Below are 27489 nucleotides of genomic sequence, written 5' to 3' on the forward strand. Positions count from 1 at the left end.
CCTCCAGGAAGTTACTGTTGTGGATTTTCCGTGGCTTGCTTCTCAATCCTGATGACAAAGTTAAAAAAAAGTGAGTCAAATAAGTTGCATTTGTAAACCTTGTGAGGCTTTCGGTACGCTAGTTTTGGGTATCATAGGGGCCTGCAGGAAATTTTTTGTTGTTGTATAGTTTGAATTTTTTTGGAGAAAGACTGAGGCATGATTCTTTTTAAATATGGCATGTAAGAATTCTAAAATATACTTTTGTAACAAATTTAACAATGCTGACAAAGTGGGAGAACATTCTGTTGTGAAAAGGTTGTATGGTTTTACAGCTCAGTATGTTGTGTGTGTGTAGAACTGTTATGTGAAAGCTATGTATACATATTATTATTTAGTATTTTATTGAATGCATGATAAAAAGATTTTTCATTTATAGGTTTTATTGTAATTTTATTGAAATCTTACCATATATGTGTCGATGTCGGTTAATGGTGGCATTGACATGTAGATATACAAATAAACTATTTCTGTTTAGTTGGATTTGTTTTATTTCTAAATAATATATTAATTTTAATATGTTTTAAATGAATAATTAGGCTCTCATCAATTCACATACCCACTGACAGTTACAACCCATAATCAACCCCGAGTTTGGGAATTGACATAATGTTTAATGCATTTCCTTTTGTTGATAACAAAAATGGAATATATACAAACACACACCACACACACACATTTATTTTTCTCGTTGTTTTATAGGAATATGGTACACTATGAATCCCATTCAAAACTATGTGACTAAAAAAAGTTAGGTTGAAAAGTAATCAAATAGGTAGTCAGAATACATTAGAGTAATTTAATAGATTAACATTACTACATCAACAAAAATTTTTCATCACAGTAAAGTTTAGTATAGTTTCTTAAATATGTATATATAGATTTTTAATAATAGTAATACATAATTATATACATGTATAATAAAAATTATTCAGTCTTATGTAATTAAAATGACAGATTTCCTTGTTTCAACTCGCAGGTGATCTATATATATATATATATATAATATTATATATATATATATATATATATATATATATATATATATATATATATCTATATATATAATATATAATTATTATTATTATTAGTTATTATTGTGTGTTTTAGTGTTAGTATTTAACAAAAGCAATTAAAACACATTTTCAACCCTGTGCTTCCAGGTTAAACATACTGGTCGTCGGTGCACCCAGGGCAAACACATCGGATCAAACCCCATCAACAGTCACTGAGAGGGGCGCTGTCTTCAACTGTCGCGCCCTGGCACAAAGTGGCTCATGCACCCAGATTGAGTTTGACAGCACTGGTAAGATGCAGCACTGTGTTTTCAGTCATCATAGTGCAATTTTTGCTCCAACATGCTGTTATTTAATGCTTTTCCTGTCTGTCCTGTCTGTTGATTCACGTTGCATGCTAGTTGAAGAGGCTGGGTTTGTCAGAATTTATTAAGGGACCTTCTGAGTAGCCTGTGGCTCTTTTTAATGATTTATTGGGTCATATATCAGCTTTGCTCTAAATATTTTCAATAGGTGGGGGGAATATAACAGGCGAGGGAGTCTGGGATCATTTCAAGGCTCATCTAGGATTTTAAGATTGTTGTTGCAGATTGTTTTGAATTCACATGCTTGGCATGACCTGCAACAGAGAAGGCCTTCTTTTTTAGCGGACATTCACAAAATTCATGTGCTGGCCTACTAACTAGTTTGGGCAAATGTACACAGTCTTCACACTAACAAAGACTTTGTTCAGCCTTACATTGCTCTGAGGTGAATATAGGCACCCAGTTTTTTGTGCCAGATCTCATTGGCATTCAGTGACAGTTATAGACAGACATAGTCTGCCTGATTTACCCTGCCAGCCAAGCTGGATTGTGCTAGAAGAGGAACTACCCAGAAGAACAAAACAGGTCTTCAGTTGGATTATCTCAGTATGCTTAGAGTTCTCACCAACAGCTGAACCTACTCGTCTTTGTGTCCTTTTCACCCCTTAAATAAATTCTTGGACAAAAAGAACCAAGTATAGTGTAGATTTAATGAATACTGTGGCACCCATGGCAAATAAAGCAGACACAGTTCAAGTATATAATAATATAATTAAATATAGTTTGCGCGGGGATTTTTTTTTTTCTTTTCTATTTTAGGCTACAATATCCAACTAAATGGAATTTAGACTTAAAAAAAAAATCATTTTACAGTGCAGTTGTTAATGACAAAATAGGTTTAGTAAATAAATGTTATTGCTGTTTATTGATTGATTGATTTAATCATTGATTGATTTAAATTAATGTCAAACCAAATGAAAGTGGGAAACAGCTCTTAATGCCGAATTACTGTAGCTTCAGTATTTCACTAGTACTTCAGTTATTTTTCATTTTGAATAGCACACATTTTTGGGACCTTTTCCTCTGCGCTAACATTTTATTTTCAATTACTGATAATAGTACAGAGTTAGTGGGATTGCCAAGCTATACATATGTTATCATTTTTGTGTGAAGCACTTTAAGTGTCTGGATACTTATTGGGGCCATAATATTGTCCACCTGACCTGCAAAGATATGTTATATTTTTCTTTTCAGCGCATTTAACTCCAGTATATATAATGTTTAAATTTTGTTTCTTAATATATCACTTTTGCAAGAAAGAAGCTTAAACATTTTTTTCTGTTAAGCAGCTGGCTTGGCCAAAGCATAACTGTCCTGACATGTTTTTTACTGTGAGTGATCTGGGTGTGGCTTTACAATAGTGTTCTCTCTGTGCTGCGGCTGACCCGCTGACTGTTTGAGGAGCTGGAAAAGACTAGATTAGAGAAAAATGTCAGAAGTATGAGATGGAAAACACTGTGTGTGGAACAACACTCATGCTGACTGTTACAGCATGCTTATAGTACAACTGTGTTTCCATTGAGCCGCAGTACCATCAGCTCCCCTTTTGTTTTGTTGTTTTGGCAATAATTAAGCGCTTAATTCTAGTAAAGCCTGGGTGTTGTTGACCAGCTGTAGGACTGGGTTGACCATGAGAAACACTGGGAAATCCCCAGCTCAGTAGCACAGACAGCCGAACAGCTGACGGCGTCCTGTGGCTGAGATGAACCAGCCACAGGGAGGGAATTATCTTTTTGGGTTATGTGTGTGTGTGGGTGTGTGTGTGCTAGGATCACGGCAGTACTAGGAAAACCTTCAACTGCAGTGTATTGTTGAAAGAGCATTAATTTGGAATCCTAGGGTAATATTACAGAACTAAACAGAGTGCTTTAAATGACTCGAATGATGTCAGAATAATGTACATAATGGGACAAATCACTGACCTTTCTTCTGGCAGAAGCGCACTGAAAAAAATCTTACATTCTACATTTTCCATATAATCATCCATTCCTTAATATGATTATGCTTTCAGTTACCATTCAGATTTTAGCAGTCTGAGCTTCATTACATGTTTTATCATTTTTTAATTCGCAAACATTCCTTAAAATGAGCACCCATCTGAAATTGTAAACCCAAAAAAAAGGTCCCTCTGGGCCTACTTCCTCTTATTATTGTCACTAGACATTCATTCTGCTTGTTTAATAGCAGAAATGTTTAGGGTTTAATTCTATCGATGCCATGAATAGTATTCAGCTGTCACTATCTTTGTTCTCCTACCTATGGATTGAACATTCAGTATGGTTTGGTAATGAACAAGAATGAGAGAGTGTTTTCATGATCAGCGTATGCAAACTCAACTTTTTGAACTCTGATCGCTTCTGTGATATCAGACATTTTGAAATCATTTTGTAATTTGAGGAACACGCCAGTGGATGAGATTGTAGTGAATGAAAAGCGCAGTGTAGCGACACTACAAAGGAAATGATGACAGTCTGATGATTCTAATCAACCTGATGTAACTTATATTTGCGCATTCCTCCCTCCATCTCCTCCTTTCGCCGTTCTTCTCCTTCCCTTGTTGTTTTCTATCACAGATGACAGGAATAATTCCAATGGACGGCAAATGAGTTCAAGTCAAATCAATGGTTTGGGGCCACTGTGCGTTCCTCTGGGGACCATATTTCTGGTGAGTGCTGTCTGTGGAGAATGTGAAAGTTTCTCCTGAAAATAGATTGTACTACTGAGCTCAAACCAGAAAAAAAAAAAAAACTGGGGCTGCGCAACAATTATATTTTTGTTTTATGGTCCAACATTTGCAGAAAAACATGATTACTACTCTTGTATTTAGATTGCACATCTCTTTTTTTATTTTTTTTCGCAGGCATGTGCTCCTCTCTACCAATGGAGCACATATGGATTATCAGAGAGAGAGCCTGTTGTGGACATGTTACCTGAAGAAAGGCAATAACATTGTGGTATATTCACCCTGCCGCTCTAGTTATGTACATGATCACCGCTCCTTACCTCAGGCTGCTCATGCCCTTATTGGCGTCATATTAGTAGCTGCTCTCCTCAGAAATGTCTTAACTAAGATTAATGGAATAATTGTAGTTGTGTAATCAATCATTCTTCTCACTCCTCATGGTTTTAAGATGTGTGAGTTAAGTTCTGCACACAGACCATTGTGCCAGCAAGCTGTGCATTGTGTGTTATGACATTTCCTCTGTCTAAAGTTTGCCTTCCTTTTTCTTACCTTTTTCTTCATTCTGAGACTTCCTTAAAAATGATTTCGCTTGTGAATATATGAATGACTTTGTTTTAGTTTATTTTTACATCAGACTCAAACTCGCCTGAAGGGACAAGGATTTTGTCAAGCAGGTTTCAGGTGCTGACTTTGTGAAGGTATTAAATTTCACATAAATCTGCTTCTTTATATATATATATATACTATATATATTATATATATATATATATATATATTTATATATTAAAAATATATATATATTATATATACATATCATATATGATATATATGTCTATATATATATACTATATATATATTTAATTATTTATTTATTTATTTATTTATTTATTTATTTATTTGTTACATTTCATATCAATTTTAACCCCAAAAATATTAGGACACTTTATTTTCATTACATCAGAATTTTAAAAATTACAATATAACAGAATATAGAAACAACTCATATCAAACCCCATTATGTCTGGTTGTTTGTTTTTCTAATGAAATGTTTTTATTTATTGCGTGTGCTCTTTCTTTGGTCAAATTAATGATGAAATTGTTTTTAGTTATTTAGATACTTGCATGGTACAGTGCCCTTCTGTGCAACAGTAGTTTTATTGGCTGTAATCTAATATGATTGATATTTTGTCAAGGCATATTTTACAACAAGAAATCCGTACAGTACATGAAAAGACAATTTTAAGTGATCACAATACAGCCCTAAAAAACTAATTAATTGTAGAATTTTAAATCTTTACCAGTCATTGCCACCATCCTTCAAACCTCTAGGTCATCTAAAATATAATAATGTGTAAGTTATGCTAAAAATATATTATTATATTTTAGATTTTTAATCATTGCAAAATATAATAACATTTAACATTTATGATCACTTTTCTTTTTATATATTTCATATATTCACTTATATATATTTCTTTTATGTATATTACAGAAAAAGTATGTTGATTCTTTTTTACATAAAAAATATGCTGTTATCGCTGAATGACAATGAAAACATTATTTTACCCATATATTTGACATTTTATTTACACAAAAGGTATTGAATCATTTTTGTAACTATTTTTGCATTTCATAGCGTTTTAAAGTATATAAAATCACTTTCCTAAATGAAATCTGGCGTGGACACTAAAATGGGGTCTTGGACTCATGTATAGCTGCTTTTACATTGCTGTGTATGTTATTGCCTATTCGTGCCCAACTTGTACAGAAGTATGAAAAAGTTTTGTTATTTCTCCTTCAGAAGCAATCGGGTTGTTATTGGAGGACCAGGAAGCTGTTTATTGGCAAGGTAAACCTGGTTTTATTTATTATGATCCCTCTGTGAATTCGACATTGAAAGCATAACGGAAAAAGGGAAACAACAATGTGCTCTGTCCGGATTTTTTGTGACTTAAAGAATGTCTGCTGTGTCTTTCAGATATAGCATTCACACAAAACTGGCCAGTGAATGTGTGTGCACAAAGCAATGGCAATGCATGTTTTTAAATATTACAAATGTGTCCTTTGGTCCCCGGCTGTCAAGGAGAAATGCTGCTCAGAGGAAAAGGGGAGGATGTTTTTGTGAGTCAATACAAATAATGCCAGAATGATATGCTGTCTCCTTCTGTGAAGATGCGCCTGCTGTTTCATTGAAAGGTTTTGTGGTTTGGCGCTGTGCGATGTGTGAGATGACTGGTTTACTGAATCTCAGCACTGTTATGACCTCATAGGGTGGGGTCCCAGTAGGGAACCGTGCCCAGAAAATGCATTTAATCTCTAACACATCTTTCATGACCTGCAGTGATCCATGTTTTTTAAAGGTTTCTTGTTTAAAAGCGTTCTAATAGCCTTTTGTGAAACAAACCCAGTTTTTCTCTCTCCTTTTCATAGTGGTATGTACGGTAATTATACAGCGCTGCTGTGGCTGAAGAGTAAAATGCTTTTTAGAAAAGTGAATGTTATTGTGTGATTGCTAGTAAGCTTGGTTAGACTTGAACTTCTTATTTTCGCTGTTTTCACATTTTGTGAGTGAATTCCTGCATTATCTGCCACCCTGCATTATGTCCTCAGTAACTAAATTTTGCTACAAAAAGGCAAAAATGTGGGGCAACCTTTGGGACTGTGCTGATGAACCCTGTTTAATTTGAAGTAATCTTATATTATTTCAAAATTAAAAAAAAAAAAAAAATCTAAATTATTTTTAGCAGTACATTTCAATGAACAGACTGCAGGAACTTTTTTCTTCTGTGTTTTCGTTTTTACAGCTGAGCGCCTCTCTTTTCTGATCTGGTATGATAATTATACCACATGCTGTAAGAGTAAAAAATGCTTTCAGAAATGTATGACACATGTGACCTAAGCTAACCTTGGGATAGATTTGAAATAAGTCTTTATTTTTGTTTTTGTTTACATTTGTTAATGATTTCCAAAAACATTATTTGCCATTTAAGCCCTCATGAGGGGGGTTTTTTCTACAAAAAGGTGACAAATGCTGGGAACTTAACTCAATTACTCATTATTATTATTACTCAAATTATTATTATTATTATTATTATTATTCAGAAAATGTATAACTTTTTTTAGTGATACATTTAAATGAACAAACTGAAGAAATGTAGCCACTGAAATAAATTAGACTTAATTAGACTTGATGGGAGTGTGTTTGATTCTTGTATCAGCTTGCTCTGTCTGTTGTCAAGGCTGTGGTGAGGCAATAAAATGTAGGCATAAAACATGTTAATATACTTTTAAAAATAAAAAATAATTGCTTGCTGCTGAAAAAGCTACACTGTTTTAAAAAACCTGAGCTCCTGTTACACTGCTGAAAAAATGAAGTTTATTAGTCGCATCACAATTCATTTAATTATTTACTCCCTATAACACTGATGAGTCTATATTAGTCTAGTTTAGATTAAAGACCATAAAAACATAAAATGCATGTGGTGCAAACCATATTTATAGTATGTTACATGACTGAAGACAATGTGACCTGTTTAGAATACATTTTGTTAATTACATCTTTCTGGTCTGCTGAACATTACATGCAGGCAGAAGAAATCTCTATTACCTGCACTCTTCATTTAATTTGTGTGTTTCATATTTGTGCTTTCCTAACTGTTTTAATTGTCTTTTTCTAGGTCAGCTGATCTCAGATGACATCACTGAGGTCATCAGCAGATACAATAAGAGGTTTTTGCTCCTTACGGTAACCAGCTATCAACCAGTTCAGCCGGAGCTCAGTATGATGAAGTTTATTTGGGTAAGCCTGTGTGCGTCTTTTGATTTTGACAATATTTCTGTAAGTTGTAGTTTGTGTTTTTGTGGTGGTTGCACTGTTACCTGGAAACCAGGAGTAGAGGCCATGCTGTAATAATAGGTCTTAGAAATGAATGTTTACCCCGGTGCTTTAAGTTGCAGTGATCAGAAAATACAAAGTAAAAAATCGCCAGTGGAGTGTAGATATTAACTGTCATCATTTGATTTTGCTCTTAGGTTACTCTGTGGCCATTGGTGATTTTTAATGATGATGGTGAAGATGGTAAGATATTTAATCTCATTTTACATGGTTGATATTTTGTGAAATGATAAATAGATGTGATCGGTTAGATATTGTTTTGTAAAAAATATAAAAATAAAAAATAATAATACTTTTATTTGGTAGGCACATTCAATTACACACTTAAAATCAATAATGATTTAAAGACATTAATAATGTTCACAAAAGATCACTTTTTGGAATACAACTACTGTTCTTTTGTAAGAATCCTCCAAAAAAAAGTGTAATATATAGTTTTTTTCAGAAATTATTACGCAGCAACACTGTTTTTCAACATCGATAATTATAATCGATTTTTCTTGAGCACCAGATCAGTGTATTTATAAATGATTGCTGAAGGATCATGTGACACTGAAACTGGAGTAATGGCTGTGCATATACAGGAATAAATTCCATTTTAAATACATTCAAATAGAAAACTTTATTTTAAATGGTAATACTATTTCAAAGTACTGTAATTTTTTAAACAAATAAATGCAATTTTTTCAAAAACATAAAAAAAATCTAATCTGATCTCAAATGTTTGAACCAGTAGCTGTAATTTTAAGCACCACCCACAACCCAAGTTTGTCTGTGGATTGTTTTAGCTGGTCTTTTATAACTTGGCCTACTCTGAATACCAGCCTAATAGCATTGCAAACTAAAGTAGTGCATTGCAACTAATTTCTAAATTCTTCCTGCCTCTAGATTATGTCACTGGAGTTACACAAGAGGGGAGAAAGCTGCTCGGTTATGTGAGTTTTTATACCTATTTTTGGTTAGGAATCTGATGACGGAACCCATAAAAAAAGTGATGAAACTCTTCTTGAAACAGCTTGCAACGAATCCTCTCTCTGGTTTTGTTCATGTTAGGTCAACAGGTTTTTAAATGGAAGAACACTGGAGAGTCTGTGTATAATTTCAACAAAGGCACAACACAGGTGAGCAATTACAAAAGTGTTTGTTAGACAGTGTGATGTATGGTAAATGACAGGATAAGAGCAGTCTTGCCCTCCGTTAGCAGCCTTCAGGTCACATGACAGGCCCGTCGCTTGTGGTCATGGCACAGTTTTATGCTTCAACATTTTTGTTTTATGAGCAGCCAGTTCATGTCCTAAATCAAAAAACATCATTCCAACATCTGGAACCTGTTGACAGCAGTGTAGCCAACACATGAGAGCAAGAAGGGAAATAGGTGTTTTTGGCTGAGTTGTGATTGCTTCAGGGATGATTCATTAACAGTTAATCAAGCTTAAGTCAGAATGAGCGTAACAGAGATTTCAATAAGCTCAAGAACTGAATCTACATGTATATGCTGTAGGGTGCACCACCAATACCAGTGATACATCATGATAATGATATATTAGTAATAGTAGTAGTAGTAGTACTCATTGACATTATGTTGGTTGATTTGAATGTTATGGCCAATGACCTTCTATGTAGACCAGTGTTTTACATTTTTACTGTTTTTGTTTGTCTTGTTTGTCTTAAAAACAGTGTTTAGTCTAAAGGCTCCAGTCTAGTCATGTCTAAATTGTATTTGTTTTTTTTCTCTGTCCACCTAGATGGCTGCTTACTTCGGTCATTCTGTAGCGCTGTTGATATCAATAATGACAGGTAAGTAATGCTTTACACTCACATGCTGTTGGATGATTTTTTACTACTCAATGTGGGTTGATTATTCACTTCTTATAAATTTTTGACAATCTTTTCTTTTAACAATGTGCAATGGATACTTTAAATCAGTGGTTGTTCACAACTGGTATGGCGTGGCCCGGTTTAGTGATGGCAAAAATCTCGCCAGATGGACAGGAAGAAAAGTAAAATAAAAAATTTAACATAAAAAAAATTAAATGTGGCAATGAGGAGGACAACTACTGAAACACAATCATCCTACATTGTGGCAAGTCCTTTGAACCAAAATCTCAAAAATGTTGCCAGATTGGATGGATGAATTAGAATTGTGTTACTTCCAGCTGTAGCTGTATCCCTTCTAGCCACAACCGCACGGCCCGATGGGTTGTTGATCAGTTTTATGTTCAGAGCATTCTGAATTCAGTATTTGTTGCTTTAAACTGGCCTTCAGGGAATCAAGTTTAGTTCACTTTAGGTCACTTTTTTGACACTTTAGTCAAAAAATTTAAATTGTTTATCATTACTCAACCTCATGTTGTTTTAAAATGTACTAACTTTCTTTTGTTGACCACAAAGAAGATATTTTGAAGAACGTTTCAACTATTTGCCACCCGTACATTGAAAATCTGTGAGTCTAAAAAATGTCACAAAACCCATTTTTCAAAATATGTAATGAGACATTAGAGATTAAAAAAACCCTTAAATAAAATATGTATTTTTATTGTTTTTTTTTTTTTCACTAGATTAACCACATAAACAATGCTTTGGAAAACCAACAAAAGAGGGTTATTAGTTTTAAGGCTTTATTAGATATTTTTTTTGTTTTTTTAAATACTCTGTTTTGGGCTTCTAATTTTGATTTTTCAATGTACAGTATGAGGCTTTGCTCACACAGAAGTCAAATTTCAAACCAACCAAGAAACTTTCCATTGGTCACCGCAGCGAATTTGCATGACCAACTTGAACATGAGGGAAATCTGAATGGGGAACGTTTATGCCCTCGCACAAACCTCCAAAATGCATGGATTCATATTGGAATAAATGGAATTTGCCCCCAAAATTTCACAGAGCACCTTAACATACATTTTGATTATTGATGCACAAATAAGCACATTACACAGTGTTACACAGGCTTTCTTTCCTGGAGTATGATGTTCTAGTGTTGTTGTTGTTGTTGTTGTTGTTGCTGCAAGACAGGAGCATCAGGTCCAGTCTGCTGCTGTCCAGAATCAGGGTGGTGTGTCTTCGTCTGGGCATCTCAGCTGAGACTCCTGTCCACTGCATGGGTAACCTACAGGTAGTTGTGAATAGTACCCGTGGCTAGTAGCTCCCAGCATCACACTGATGCACACAAGCCCTCACAGTCACCGTCAAGCTGCAAACTGTGTGAGGGACCTTAACCTGACTGTTTTTAAACAACACTACATGTCAACCAGACACTCAAAACATCCTAAAAACCACATAGAAACACATATAAAAATCAAACAGAGGAGTCCAGCAAACGCAACACAACAAGCTAACCAACTGGGCAGGCAACATCCTTTGCAAATGCAAGTCAACACACAGAAAACAACCAAAAACATCCCCACAACCATGTAGCAAAGCACTAAAAGCCAATATGAACAACACAGACGGGACCACAAACACTGCATTGACAATCACCAAAAACATCTTAAACAACAATACAGCAAACGTGCTTACTTACTGTATAAAATAAAACTTACTCTACCAAAATAAAACTTACTCTAAAAACTATAAACTTACTCTATAACTATATGTACAATATATACAGTATTTACAAACTTAGGTCCCTCTGTGTGATGCTCCATGAGACACTGTGATGACTCAGTGTTTGCTCAGGCAGAGGTTCTTCACTGGATGTTCACATGGATTCATGGATGTGAAGCTTTTTCTGCTTGTGAAACTCTGTGGATGAAGACACGTCCGTCTGGCTGCTCTGTCTCCAGCAGTGAAGGGCAGCTGAGCGTCTCCCACAGGCGCTGCTTGATCTTCATCCCCAGCTCAAGGCTGTAGGGACGCTGTTGACCGCAGTGTGTCTTCATCATGGGCTTCACAGAGTGTTAAATGTCCTGGTAGTCCCCTGCACACAGCAGCCGTGGATGGAGACTGGGATCTTCCTGCTAACACAGAGACTCCAGACACTCGTCCACTGATGAGACTGAGGCTGCTGGATGGATTGTCAGGAAAGACAGAGCAGGTTTTCCAGGTATCGCCCTCTCCAGTCTGTTGGGTCTGTGAGCTTTGGCAGAGATGCAGCTGTAGGTGTGATCTAACCTGATTATAGCTCCGGCCAGCTGTGAAAGCTCTCCCAGGCCTCTTGAATGGAAGAGATGGCCTCCACCAAGAATCCCCTCATGTGTGTGATCTGCTTCTTCTGGGGTGAAGCTGCTCTCCATGAAGATGCCTGGGAGGAACACTTTACAGATTTGACAAACTGATAAAAACGTCACCAAACTGTAGAGTTTGAAAAGCTTGCCAGCACGTGTGATCAGACTTTCAAAGGCTTTCATAGATAGTTTGTTGATTTCAAATATCAACACAAGCTGCTGTTACAGGACCTACAATGTTGAAGTTCATTTTTTAAATGTAAACAACACGACATCAGCAGTAAATCAATTAGAGCAGCTTGAACTCTATGATACATCTATTGCCATTATCATTTTCATTTACCGTATATATATTGCCGTATATATATATATATATATATTATATATATATATAAATATATATATTCCTAATTCTTGTGCGTGGTGTGGTGTATGTAGTGGTGTGTCTGTTAAGGCCAGAATCCTTATTAGGAGCTTTTCTTTGTTAGTGGCTCATGATGAATCCTGCTTTATGAACACAAATCTTTTTAAGTGACAAAACATTCTTTTTTCACTTCCTAGCACTGACTCGTATCATTTGTTCATGTGTTTCTCTGTTTAAGTAAATGACTGCTTTGGGGTTTTTTTTTCCACCCTCCAAAGACACCCAAAGCATTTCATTGGTTGGACCTAGCTTGTATGAATGTGAATGAATAGAGGGCATGTGATTTATTGGCAAAGTGAGTCCATCTTGTTTCATCACCAACAGAAAGGGTGGGAAAAATGATTAATTAAAGAGTTTTATGTGCGTTCACGCAAACCATAGGTTTTTGGGCATTTTAATTTTAATGTTTTTTAGAAGCCAGCTGAGAACCACTGCTTTAAATTATATTCAATCATGTTAGCAATTCATTTTTATGACACTGGGCCAAGTAAACCTAGTCTAAATATATGCACAGCATTCATTGGCATTATTTCAAAAAAAGAGCTCAGGTTTGAACATTGTGCAACAGTGAATATAAAGTTCCCTATGTTTCCTGACAAGTTGCTCTCTGCCTGAACATGTTGACCAGTTTTTTTGTTCAAAAAAGTCCTGTTTTTATTATGAGGTAGTTTTCATCAGCTTATCTTTTTTTTAATTCTGTGCATTTATTAAAATCACTTTGGAAGTTTGGCATTTATTCAGAAGAATCTTCCAGCTGTTTTATGCTGGTTGATAAGCGCAAAATCCCAAACACAACCTATGTTGATCATTTCAGTTCGAATAAACATTTTATGTTCCCCCTTCAGGAAGATGGATTTGTTGGTGGGAGCTCCGTCTGTTCATGGACCGTGGCTCAGATGGGAAGCTGAGGGAGGTGGGTCAGGTCCTATGTCTACCTAGGCAAAGGTGGCTTCACTTTCAACAATGTCATCAAGCTCACATGGTTCTGAGATCTATGCTCGATATGGAAGCTCCCATCTGCAGTCTGGGAGACCTCAACATGGATGGATATAATGGTACTATTTTGTCTTTCTTTAACATTTTTCTGTATTTCTGTGCTGTGTTCTTTCAGGACCCAACCTAGCATGCAACATGATGAACATACAGTACATATTTACTCATTTGTTGTGATGGTCTGATGCTGTTGTCACCTGTTCTTCCCTTCCCTCCCTCATTGTGCAACAGTAATCATGACTTATGAGCTTTTTGTGCAAAGACTGTACAAGCTGATACAAACACAGTACTGTCCATGGCAGTTACTCAATAACCATAACTTAAAATGGTTTTGTTTTTAATCCTTTTGTTTTTTCTCAGATGTGGCCATTGCTGCCCCATATGGTGGGCAGTTCCACCGTGGCTTGGTGTACATTCATAACGGGCGCCCCACACAGGGCCCAATCCTGTGGCCTCTCAAGTTCTGGAAGGAACATGGGCGTCTGCTTCCATGCCTTCTAGCTTTGGTTACGCCATGAACGGAGGCACAGATGTTGAGTCAGAATGGATACCCTGGTTAGATTTCAACAATCAGTTTTGTTTTACAAATTAAACGTCTTTTGCAATTAACCGATTACAGTCACATAAATTCAAGTTACTTCCTCTCTCTTACTCTTATATTGCCATTCATTCCTATTCTCTCATACTCTCTCCTCTTATAGACCTGATTGTTGGGGTGGTTTTGGTGCTGACAAAGCTGTTCTGTACAGGTACAGAATGCTTATGCTTCCCTTTGAACTCACACATGCGTTTGATTGACTTTTATGATCAGGGCCGGATAAGCTATTAAAGGTATTCTCATTTAATTCAGCAGTATTTAAATTTGCTTTATGTGGAAGTAGCGAAAGCAGTTATAGGCTGTATAAAAAGAAAATCACAGTGAAACATTTGCCATCATTTATTTTTGTACATGAAAGACCACCAGGCTTAGATTTACATTGTATTACACATACTGTGTAAGCCAAAATGTACAGTCAGCTCATCATTATTGCACAATAAGCTCTGAGAGGTTAAAAAACAGTGAGCAAAAGTTAAGTCATACAGTGTTAAACTCTAGACCATAAATGGATACGAAGCTGCAAAAATAGGTGATTCTGAATCCCACACAGTATTGTTGTCACAGACCTGAATATACTAATATTACCAAACCACATATTAATATCAGTGCTTTTTTAGTATTCTACAGCTCTGACTGGGTACTCATTAATGGATCTGTGAATTAGGCATATGCAATGAGGATAATCAATCATAACAGAGTCCATTTACATAAAGAAGTCCCAAAGGTACAACAGCAAAAAATAGCCTGTTCAATTCTAAGGGTCAGGGAGTCAAAAACTACACTAAAATGATCATGTAAAACTTAATTAGTGTTTTCATGATTTTTCTGTGATTGTCTACCATCTTACAGTATAAGGAATCTGTCTGAATTGGTAGACTGATGATACCTGCTTGTGTTGTGTTATTAGGGCTCGTCCGGTCATCAGCGTGAACCACCACACTAGATATCAGCCCACAGATCTTAAACCCTGAAGACAAGAGCTGCACCCTGCCTGGTACACCCCACCACAGTTTCCTGGTGAGTCAAGGTTTTTTTCAGCAGTTTCAACCAAAACATACATGGTGCAATTTGTTTCATGTAATGATGGAAATGTAATTTTCCAAATAAGAAGTGCATTAAAATCATTGCAATAATCATTTTGTTTGCCTCTTATATCACCAATAAAATCATATCAGATATATTGTGAATATCCCTAATATATCACTAAGTCTTTTATTTCTCTTTTTTTTTGAGGTTTGTTATACTTGTAACATTTTGCTTCTGTTAAAACCACAGTTGTTTGTGCAAGAATACATTAACATAAGCATCGGCCTGCATGAATATGCTCCTGTTTAGAAACATCTATTTAAAGAACTGATTTCTTAAAGGCACAATATGTACTTTTTCACTGCTAGAGGACGTATTCAGAACAAACATAGAAGTCTGATGACGCTGTGACTGAGGTCTGGAATCATAGGAGTTGTGGTCATCCCACAGCCGATGCAATCTGACGGGATTTGGGCAGAAATCATGTTCATGGATGAGCAGATGATTTATTAACGTAGTAGAATGAAGCAGGGTGAGGCTGAAAGCCGTCGAAGTGAAACGAGGCTGCTGAAAGAGCGGAACACAAGGCTCGAAAGCAGCGGAGCTTTTATTATGCCTCAGTCAATCGCTTCTGCTCCTTCCGGTCGTGCGTATGTGGGGGAAAAAAAGCAGTGCTGTTTTATCATACTAGATACGTTTGAGAGTCCGTTATAATGATACTCTGTGCGGTTGTCACAGGTCTATTAAAACACAACATATTAAAGCGTCTTTGATGTTTCCATGTTTTCTACAAAACAAAAAAACGCGGTTCAAAATCAAGGGGTTATGATGTCATTGGCAGGCGACACAATGACACTACGGACATGGTCCATGTCACTAGTTAAAACTGCTTAGGTTTCTCTGGATTTAAACATTTTTTGAAACATTTGGGATAATCTAAGTACACAAGTCAGCAAAATATATAACACTGTTCTAGTGGTGGTATTTTCAAAATCCGCAGTTTTTTTCTATGCAGTTTTCCATTGGTCACACATGCAAACGCAGCACCAGGTCACTGAAACCGAACATTTTTGAAAACTACTGCCACGGGTGAAGATTTTTTAAAAACTTCGGTGTAGACAGCGACAAAACCGGAGATTTTGGCTTGTGACATCGAAGCAAGTGTACTGGGTAGGGAGCTCAGGATTCTGATTGGCCACACATGGCTTTAGAGTTGAGATTATATCACCACCTGTTAGCTTGGCATGCTCTTGACAGTGCTTCATAGCATTTATAAAAATATAAAAAATACCTGTGTACGTGTGGACATGGCCTAAAATGACCTGATTTAAGGGGGCGTGTTCCTTTAAAGCTTCACAGTAATCAGCCACTGTTATGATTGGCTAACGGACATTGCATAGGAAACAGTGTGTCAACACCCCCTCACTATTGCATGTGAGTGTTTTGACAACATGATCAATCATAAAAAACTTCCAGACAAAGCATTATGAAATCATTTACTTACGGTTTGTGATGCAGCTGTGGTCAGATCTAGTACTGTTCATCTTTCAACAGTGTTTCTTTGTGAACTCTCCATGACACTGTGCCCTGACTACAAAACAAAATCCAGATAAGATTATAAGATATGAAATGTGTTTAAGAATATGAAACTTGCAGGATGGTTTTAATGGTACAGAGGACCTCATTGTATGCCAAAAGATCAAGGCAAATTTGATTTCTCATGTCATGATCCCTTTAAGCAGAAAGGATGAGTGTACATATAGTTTCATCATCAGTAATATACCTTAAGATGCTTGCGTTGACTTATGCATTTGAGAATATCATGAAATAATGAGTAATTCTCAATTCTTTCCCTTAGCTTTACTGTGAAATACTGTCTGAAGGCAAATGGCAAGGGAGAACGCCATCTTCTCTTCGTAAGTACTTTTTTCTTTGATATATGCAAATGTATAATATCCAGGGCAATGGGCAGTTTGACCTATTATTGCACGTAGTAGGAGCACTAGGTGGCTGTAAATGGAGTCCTGCTGTTGCGGTGTGTGTTATGAGCACTCTACTGCAGGGGGGGAAACTAGAGCTCAACGTGTCACGCAATCAGTGTGTTTGGAGCCGGACGTACGGTGCAGAGTCGTTAAAAGCCGCGCGTCCGGCGCTCACAAAGTCTTCACAAGGATCTCATTACAGTCTGGCGGTGTAATGGCTACCAGACCCACAGCCCACTCTTCACAGACCACCATACCATGATGCCAATTCATTATTTCTCTGTGCGGCTTTGAAGTTCTCCTATGCTCTGGTTGAGCTAATGGCAACCGTTATGCAAGCTTAAGGTGCGGATGTGTGTATGGTGCAAGGCCTTGTCATAAATTGATCTGAAATGCATAAACTGTATCAGTTTATTTAGTGTTTCTTAGGAGTAGGACATGTAGTAGGTATGAAATCTACTATTGAAAAGTTAGGGGTCAGTTAGATTTTCATTTATTTATGTTTACAAGTCACAAGTTTCCACAATACATTTATCAGAAGAGACCGTGAAGACATTGTTCATTGCTAATAATAAGAAATGTTTCTTGAGTAGCAAATCAGCATATTTATTTCTCAAGGATGACGTGACACTTTTTCTGTGCAGTTTGCCATTGGTCCACACGCAAACGCAGCACCAGGTCACTGAAACCGAACATTTTTGAAAACTCCTGCCATGGTGAATATTTTTAAAAACTCCGGTTTGCAGTGTTATCGTGTAGACAGCGAAACGAGAGATTTTGGCTTGTGACGTCGAAGCATGCACTGTTATCTCCACTACTGGAAACTTTTTCAGGCTTCTGATTGGCCAACATGGCTTTACAATTGAGATTTATCACCACTGTTGGCCTTTGGCAATGCTCTTGACAAGTGATTCATAGCATTTATAAAAATATAAAAAATACCTGTGGACATGGCCTAAAATAACCTGGTTTAAGGGGAGTGTCCTTTAAGGCTTCACAGTAATCAGCACAGTCCACTGTTATGACTGGGCTAATGCCATTGCATAGGAAATAGTGTACCCCCCACACAACACCCCCTCACTATTGCATGAGGTGTTTTGACAACATGATAAAAATAAAACTTCCAGACAAAGCATTATGAAATCATTACAGTTTGTGATGCAGCTGTGGTCAGATCTAGTAACTGCTGTCATCTTTCAACAATGTTTCTTTGTGGACTCTCCATGTCACTGTGCCCTGACTACAAAACAAAAACAAAATCCAGATAAGACGTGACACTGAAGAAAAATATATCTAAATATGTATGGAAAACAGTTATTTTGAATTACAAACCCGATCCCATCTTGACTTCTGAGAGACACTGCCACTCTGAGAGGCTCTTTTTATACCCAATCATGTTGCCAATTGACCTAATAAGTTGCAAATTGGTCCGTCCAGCTTTTCCTTATATGTACATTTAAATTTTCTGGCCTCTTACTGCTACCTGTCCCAACTTTTTTGAAATGTGTAGCTCTCATGAAATCCAAAATGAGCCAATATTTGGCATGACATTTCAAAATGTCTATATGTTATCTATATTCTATTGTGAATAAAATATAAGTTTATGAGATTTGTAAATTATTCCATTCCTTTTTTACTCACCAATTTGTACAGTGTCCCAACTTTTTTGGAATCGGGTTTGTATAATAATATTTTACAGCATTACAGTTTTAATGTATTTTTCATCAAATAAATGTATGTGAAATGAGTATCAACGCTTTTCTGTGCTTATACAAAAGAATGTGTGATTGCTGTTGGTGAATTATAGTATAATAGATGTAGTCACTAGTTCTGTCCTACTTGTTTACCTCACTATATCTAGGTAGGGAAAGTTTCAGAATACTGAAGAACTGTTGTTAATGTGTCAGTGTGTGGGTTATTGTTTACCCATAAATCACTTACTCATCCTCATGTTACTCTCCAGATCTCTGTGGCTTTCTTTTTACTGTAGAACATACCAAAGAAGAAAATTCTTAGAAATGGGCTCAGTGTTTGTCATGCAATTGTCATGGTATGTCATTGTATGTCAGTGTTGTCCCAGCATTACTTGGTTTCCAATATACTTCAGTCTTTTTTTATATCCTCTTTTGTCTTACTCAAAAGAAAGAAAGTCATACAGGTTTGGAAAGACATGGGTGGACTGTTCTTTAAGGAGAATTTAGGAGAAAGTTTTAGAAGTATATTTTCAAAGTCAGGTGCTCATTTGTCACCTTTAAGTGGCAGCTGTGCTTGTAACTAAAAGGTCCATACTGAAACTCCAAGAGCCATAACCATTGTGTCTTTTTGAGCAAGACCGTTAACCCCAGGTTACTCAGACAGACTGAACCAGGGCTTTAAAGCAGCTAAATGCTTACAAAAAATTCAGGGGTATAACTGTGTTTAAAGGTTTCGGGGTTGACTGCTTGTGTTCTAAACGGTTTCATTTGCAGATTATATTTCTTTTGCTTGTTTCCTTTAAATTGCCTCTTTCATTTAAAGGAGAAACTCTTGTTATGTGAAGAATGTAAATAGCTCCCTCATTCCTTCGGAATTTAGTGCTTTGTATTACTATTTGAGTTCCTCTCCTTTATAATTGAAATGAAAACGTGGCCTTTCATTCACAGATTTCCAAGTGGATCTGACCCTGGATCGTCTCAAACACAAGGGAGCCATCAAACGGGTGCTGTTCCTCCATAACAAGATGTCTCATTATTCAAAGAACATGACCGTCTCCAACAGCCAGGGACCAGCCTGCGAGGAGCTTCAGGCTTATTTAATAGTGAGCAAACCCATTCACATTTATTTATTTGACAGATGTTTTTATCTAAAGCATTTTGCAGTCCTTGCAAGGTTATGTATTTTATAGGAAATCAAACCTGTGGCCTAGGTGTTCCTGATGTAATGCTCTACCAGTTGAGATACAGGAACACACAGAAGAATCCCTATGTAACTCATTCACTTCTGCTGGTCCTGCCAGTACTGGGCTGTGAAAAGTTTAGTGTAGTTTTGTTTTACTTGGCCAACTGAAGAAGTGCTCATGCCTTTATGTCATCAAATATGTGTTTGCTCTGTGCTTAAAGCAGATAGCCCAGATGTTTGGCACTGGAATATGCTGTTATTTTGTTTTCAAAAAAGGAACAATGTGTTACAGAGCTAAAGAAGGATTTGACCTGGAAAGCCAAAGCTCTCTTTCTTGGACATAAAAGAGCATGTTGTAGAGCTTGTAAGCTGGACTGAAATTCCCCAGCCTTGAGCTCATTGAACTAGAGGCCCTATTTCTCTCTTCATCCACTTTTGGCTCTCTACATCTCTCTCTCTCTCTTAACAGGATGACTCAGAATTCAGGGATAAGATCACACCCATTTCTGTTTTTATGGAGTACAGCTTGAATTACAAAGCAGCAGCAGATAAGACCGGCCTGTTGCCCATCCTTGACCAGTCTACACCTACAAATGTCACCAAGCAGGTACAGCTGTTTCCCACACTAGACCTCTGCTTACAGGGGCACTACATATACAAATAGAAAAAAAAAAATCTTAGAAATAGAAACCAAAATCTTCTGTATCATAACAAATCATAAAATCTAGTCTGTACTGATATTTTTATCCGTTCAATACATCAGTTTAATAGATAAGTATACATTTCCTTCAAAGAATAATCTTTCTGACCTCAGACTTTGGAGCGGTAGTGAATGAGCACTTTGTTTCCTCATTGGGTGGGGCTGTCATGGGGCTGAGTTGCATCTTTCGTGTATTCCGGAAAGATCTTGGCATCTCTAGGAAAGGATGACGATGGAATAGATGAAAGTGGTTTATACTGTGTACATGGCTGACATGATTGTGTTAAAATCTTTTCCCAAGGACATGGACAAACTAAAAGTAGCAGGGAATTTTTTTAATGTTTTCTACATTTAGAAAAGCCATGGATATAATTAAAATCCTAATATGTGCTAATAAGTCTTTTTTTATGCAGGGTTCTGAAATATGTTTCATTGTGAGAAAACTTTCAAGAAATTGGTGAAGCCGATTTGCAAATTGGTCTAAAAAATTCATTTTTTTTTTTTTTTACTTTAACTTGAATATTTTACATTTTGTGCATTATTTACTGCAGCTTTTGTATTTAATTTGCTTTTGTATGTCAATTGGAAAACCGTAAGAATCATTGGTCTTAAATTGTGGGAACCCTGAACGAGACGTCTTTACATTGTGTAGAAGCTGCTCAAAAGATCAAATCTTCTACTAACCAAAGACTTACATGCTGATTAACACGAACAATTCACATTAAACAGCACTGGATAAAAATAAAAACTCACTTTATTTTCCTATAATCCCTTGTGAATTTTACAGGCTCACATACTCCTGGATTGTGGCGAAGACAATATTTGCAAGCCAGACTTAAAACTGTCTGTTGTGAGGTGAGTCACTGGTTCATCTCAGTCTTAAATTCCATTGCACTGTCTGGTGGTGTGGAGCTGGAGATTAACTTGGTGCTTTTTGATGTTTTGTTTTGTGCTCCAGTGACCAGAAAGAGATCTACATAGGTGACGATAACCCCCTGACCCTAGAGGTCACAGCAGAGAATGGAGGAGAGGGGGCATATGAGGCCGACCTTACCGTCACCCTACCATCTCAGGCAGATTTCATTGGGGTTGTGCGTAACAGTGAGGTGAGCAGTGACCCATCTACACCTCATAAAGTGCACTGTCCTCCCTACTGTGACCTTCTGTAACGAGACAATTAATGTTGTATTAAAAAGAGCTGATTAACAGATGTTCCAGGTTTAAAATATGGACAATGTCTGTGACATCTTACTGGTAACTTGTTGCTCCATTTGCAAACACAAGCAAAAGTAACTTTTGACAGTAGTCAGATCACCTAAAGGAAGATTTATAAGCACTTTAAAAAAAATACATGCTGCACATTGCTTTCAAAAGCTTTGGAAAGCATTGCCGTTAACTCTCTTTTTTACAGTGACCTTGTTACAAGCTACATGTACTTACTATTATAATAACAACAAATTATGCATGATTACATGCAAGTAAAATGCCAATGCTAAGCCAAACCCTAATCTTAAACCTAACCATATAGTAAGTACATGTAGTTAATTAACATTACTCAGTACTTAAAAATGTATAACTACACTGTATCATGGACACCTTAAAATAAACACATAGTTCCCAAGCATTGCCTCATTAAGACCCATTAGTGTAATTTAGTGTTTTGGGACAAGTCAAAAGTACTTTTATTTATCAATAATATTTCTATGCTGTTCTGTGACATCATTTAGAATTGTTTGAAGGTCCATTTGTTATTTCTGTATCTCAGACATTGTCTAGACTGTCCTGTGCCTTTAAGAAAGAGAATCAGACCAGAGTGGTGGTTTGTGATCTCGGGAACCCAATGAAAGGAGGAACTAAGGTGACCAACAGACTTTCCACACTAAAGTGTCTGCATATTTATTTGTACCAAAAGTTATTTTTATAAATGTTGCTTATTGTAACATAAAAATTAATATTTTTTCTATAAAATGGTGTTGTTTGTGTAGATAATAGCAGGATTGCGCTTCAGCGTGCACCAGCTTTCTGAACAGGATACAGAAGTCAAGTTTAACTTGCAGATACAGAGGTATTTAAATTAATGCTTTTTACAATAATATAGTTGATAGATTTGCTTGTGCAGTGTTAATTAAATGGAGTTTGGTAAGCCATCAGTAACCCAAGGAGGGCCATTAAAACAAATGTAAAACGTATATTTTCACTTCCTGTCTTTTTATTTAAATCAGTAAAACTTCAGACAGCATTTGCTTCTAATGCTACAGTTTCCTGCTGACTGCCAGTGGTTTTTTCGTAGAGTGTTAATTATAGGGAACTGCTATTTTTTGCGTCTCTGTGAGAACATCCTGCTTTGCTTCCTGTATCTTTACACCCTCATGTCTTCGCCTGTCTTTACCACAGTGATTTGTAGTGCATTTCTGAAACATAAAGAGTGGTCCATGGTAATATTTGATCATGTTGTCTGTAATTTAATGAAATGTATCAGTTTTTAAAACAACAGCACCACCTATTGGAAATTAATGATTCCCTTTTGCTTCCAGCTCAAATCAGTTCAACAATACCAGCAATTTGGTCTCTGTTGTCACAAAGCTTGCTGTGCTGGCCAAAGTGAAATTAAGAGGGTATGATCATTTAAATCATATTTCTGTCAAAATTGCGTGACATGTATTATGTAAACAGATTTAAAATAAGCATGAATGCCATTTAGAACACATTTTACTTTTAAGTTATGACATTTAGATTAAGAGGGCAAGCTTTTTTTAGAATGACTTGCACAATATGACCAAGAATGTGAATTTAGAAAGTAAAAATGATACAGTATGGATTAAATGTCAATAAAATGATGAAAAAAAAAAAACCTTGAGCACTTGGCTGTTACTAGACACGATCTTCACTGTGTATTCATCTGCTGTATCCTGTGTAGGGTGTCTGCGCCAGAGCAGGTGTTTTTACCCATCGCTAACTGGCAGCCAAAAGAGAATCCTGTTCTGGAGGATGATATTGGGCCTCTTGTACAGCACATCTATGAGGTAGAAAATGCAGTGAAGATCATTAGTCAAAGAAATTATACATTTATTAAACTTCAGCAGTGCATCATTTCTGATTTTTTTTTTTCTTTCTGCTGTAATCATTTATCTCATTAGCTAAGGAACACAGGACCCAGTACTTTCAGTAAGGCCATTTTGGATGTGCAGTGGCCATACAGATTCAAAAATGGCTCTCTGCTCTACATCACCAAATTTGAAGTGGACGGAAACATGAATTGCAGCTCAAACAGGGAGCTCAACCCGCTTAACGTCACTGTATGTATCCCACAATCCAAAGTATACATTTATATGTAAGACTGTTGTTAATAACAAGTGTAAACAGGACCCAAAACCCCGCTCCACGCAAGCTGTATGTTAAATAACATCTGTGTTCTGACTGGCTGTGATATTTTGTAACATCCAACAAATGGGATTTTTTACAGTGTGGACAGACAAATTAGTTACATGGATGGTTAAAAACTTTATTCACAAATTGCTTAAAATTAGGATCTCATCTAATACTCCAGGGATAAACTTATGCTTTTGCTTTCACCTAGAATCCCAGATTTATTGACAAAAATGAGACCTCTGCCAGCGGAGACGGAGCTGAGGGGAGGAACAGACACAGCGTCCACCGCAGAGACCTGGAGGACAAACAAGGGGAAGAGAACCTGGAGATTCTGGTTTGTTCAAAGCTTTAACACTTGCCATTTGACGACCACAATTGTCTGTGAAGTACTTGGAACAGTTTTATATTGAATTTGAAATATATACACTTCACTGTTCAAAAGTTGTTCAGTGAATTTGTGTTTGCTATTTTTTAAAGACATTTCTAAATGCTCACCAGGTCTACATTTATTTAATCAGAAATTCAGGAGAGAGAAACACAAATTTTAGAACAGTAGTGTGTATGTATAAAATGTATGAACTATTATTATGGTTATTAAACCATCAAATAATTTTTTATGGGAACCGTTTTACTTTTCTACACACCAGTAGGTGCAGTCAGTACGTGTCATTAAACTGTCCTTTACACCAGTATGTGTGAATGCGAGTACAATGGTTTGTGTGTATCCACACAGGAGTGTGGGAATGCGGAGTGTCAGGAGATTAAGTGTTGGGTCGGCCGGCTGGAGAAAGGCCAGAGTGCCATTCTATTTATTTACTCCAGACTCGCCGTGAGCACGTTTCTTAAGGTAAAATCAATTCATTTGAATGACATTGCCAAGCCTTAAACAGGATCTTTAACATCCTGTTTTCACTGCACAAATACTAATACATTTAAAACACAGCAGTGGTTTTCTTTCCTTTTAGGCTGAAAGTCAAAACAAATCGTACAATGTTCGCTCCTCAGCATCCTTCAGTGTCATAGAGATGCCATATAAAAATCTCTATTCTGAGCTCCCAACTAGCAAGACATCGGTAAGTTCCTATAATCATCAATGTAACGGGGACATAACTTGGATTTTCTTGGGTCAGAAAGAGTGGAATGGTTAACCGCTATTTATGAAAAAAAATCATAATCAAATAAGAACACATTTGTGCACTGAATATATAGTGTTTTTTACTGTCTTCACTGATCACGACTGAGGGTTGTGTGATGTCAGTGTCATTATCACGCATGTCTGTCCTGCAGGCCTCTCTGAAGGTGATCTGGAATTCAGAGAACCCTCAGCCTGTCCCAGGATGGGTGGTGGCTCTGGCTGTCCTGGCCGGACTTCTGCTCCTGGCTCTGCTCATCTTTGTCATGCATAAGGTGAACAGCTGTAAACTTTAGTCAAATAACATAGACTAATTGATTTCAGAATTAGTGTTGCTAATTTTATAAATATTAATTTACATTTGTATATTTTTAACCTCTAATAAGAGACTATTACTTGCGTATGGGCTTATTCAATAGTTATGTAAAATGTAAAAAAAATATCTCTGTCTCTTTTGTGGTTTACTTAATGTTCAGTGCCTGAAGAGTCCATTTTCAATGGTATTTGTATCAGTGATGGAAGTTTTGGTATTGAACTATGCATACGAATATCATTGACTGGTTCCATCTTGATTTCTCTCCTCCTCAGATGGGCTTCTTTAAACGTGTGCGGCCGCCCCAGGACGACAGCATAGAGAAAGAGCAGCTTCAGCCTCAGGAGAACGGAGACCGAAACACAGAAGCCTGAGCTCTTCATCTTCACTAGTCTATCACAGTGCCAACTCAATAAAGCCACATCAGCAGGAGTGTGCCTGATTTACAGTACAACACATCCTTCATCTTTATTAGCAGGTCAGCCTTTAATCATGCAGACAGCCCTGACGAGTAAGATTGCTGTCGTCACTTGAATGGTACACAGCTGAGATGGTTTGAATAACCATGATGCTCTGTTAATAGGACTAAAGCTCCCTGCGCTCCTGTCCTTCTTTAACTGCACTGAGTCTTAAGACGAGATTTGATTTTCAGTCGGGTATAGAGAATAACACATTTAAAATCATAATACATTTCAAATTGTTTACAAGTAACAAAAATAATAATGGTAATGAACCATAATACAAAATGAGATCATGATTTTTACATGGAAAGACGTGAGGTATTTTGGTACATCATTAGATTGCTGGTTCTGCTTCTTCTGTGGGATAAACTTTTTGTTATACCGCTCAGTTTCTACTGTTTTGGGGATTTCTGTAGGACTTTCAGTTCTTATCTGTTTTCTTTGCAGTTGTTTCAGCTGTTGGGATTTGATTTCTTATTTGGGCGTAAGGTGTATTATTTTGAGAAAATATTCTTATGTTTGTTTACTGTAAACACATGATTTTAGAGCAGGGTTGTGTTTGTGCATTTAGAGCATTTGGTTGAATTTGTATTATAAAAAGAAACAATAATATCTTTGCACAATAGAGCAATAAAATGGTAGCAGTTTTATATTTTGAAAACGACCCCTTATGGACAGAGCACCTTTATTAGAATGTTTTAACTCCCCTTTAGTTTTAATATTCCTCTTGGTCAGAAGTATTTTTTATAGATGAAACACTAGTCTGTTTCTGAAAGATCTCTTTTACCCAAATACATGTTGATTAGAATAGGAAAAAATATTAATTTAGTGTGATGTATCCTGATTAATATTAATGGATAAAAATAAAACAGTTTGATGGTACGGAAAAACATCTACATTTAGAAAACTGAGGCTGGAATCCTTAACAATATTGGCCTTTTTAAAATGGTTTTGTTATATTGAAAACGGTTATTTAATTAATGATTTTGTGGATTTAAGGATGCGGTTCATAGTTATTGGTCTTAATTTTGACTTCAGATATACTGATACACAAAATCAACAACACTGAAGAAAAAAAAACCCTGGATTTCTTATGTTGCTGTATTATAGTAATGCTGCTGCCCATATGAATTTACCCATATTGGGTTGCCATAAGTATGTTGTCTAAATGAAAAATTGTATACATTTATAATTCAGTCAAAATTATGAATTTTCCACAAATAAAATGATCCAGAATGTATTCTCTTGTAAAGTTTGTAAAAAAAAAAATAATAATAATAGAACATAATTATAGCAACAAAAATGTGTTTTTGAGAATCTACCATGTTTAAAAATGATCACTGACTCTTTTGGCTTTCCTTTTCTTTTTTCCCCCACGAATTTGTTTAGCAATATGTTGTTAATGCTTCTGTAATTCAATAAACAAATATACCGATGCAGTTGCATTTTTCTT

The 27489-nt window shown here is 36.4% G+C and overlaps 1 pseudogene; it reads left to right on the forward strand.

Annotated features, from left to right (window-relative positions):
* The first annotated feature begins 460 nt into the window (after positions 1-460).
* On the forward strand, positions 461-27471 carry LOC109054642 (annotated as a pseudogene).
* Positions 27472-27489: the final 18 nt, after the last annotated feature.

The sequence above is a fragment of the Cyprinus carpio genome, chromosome B9 (assembly GCF_018340385.1).
Source record: "Cyprinus carpio isolate SPL01 chromosome B9, ASM1834038v1, whole genome shotgun sequence".
NCBI lineage: Eukaryota > Metazoa > Chordata > Actinopteri > Cypriniformes > Cyprinidae > Cyprinus > Cyprinus carpio.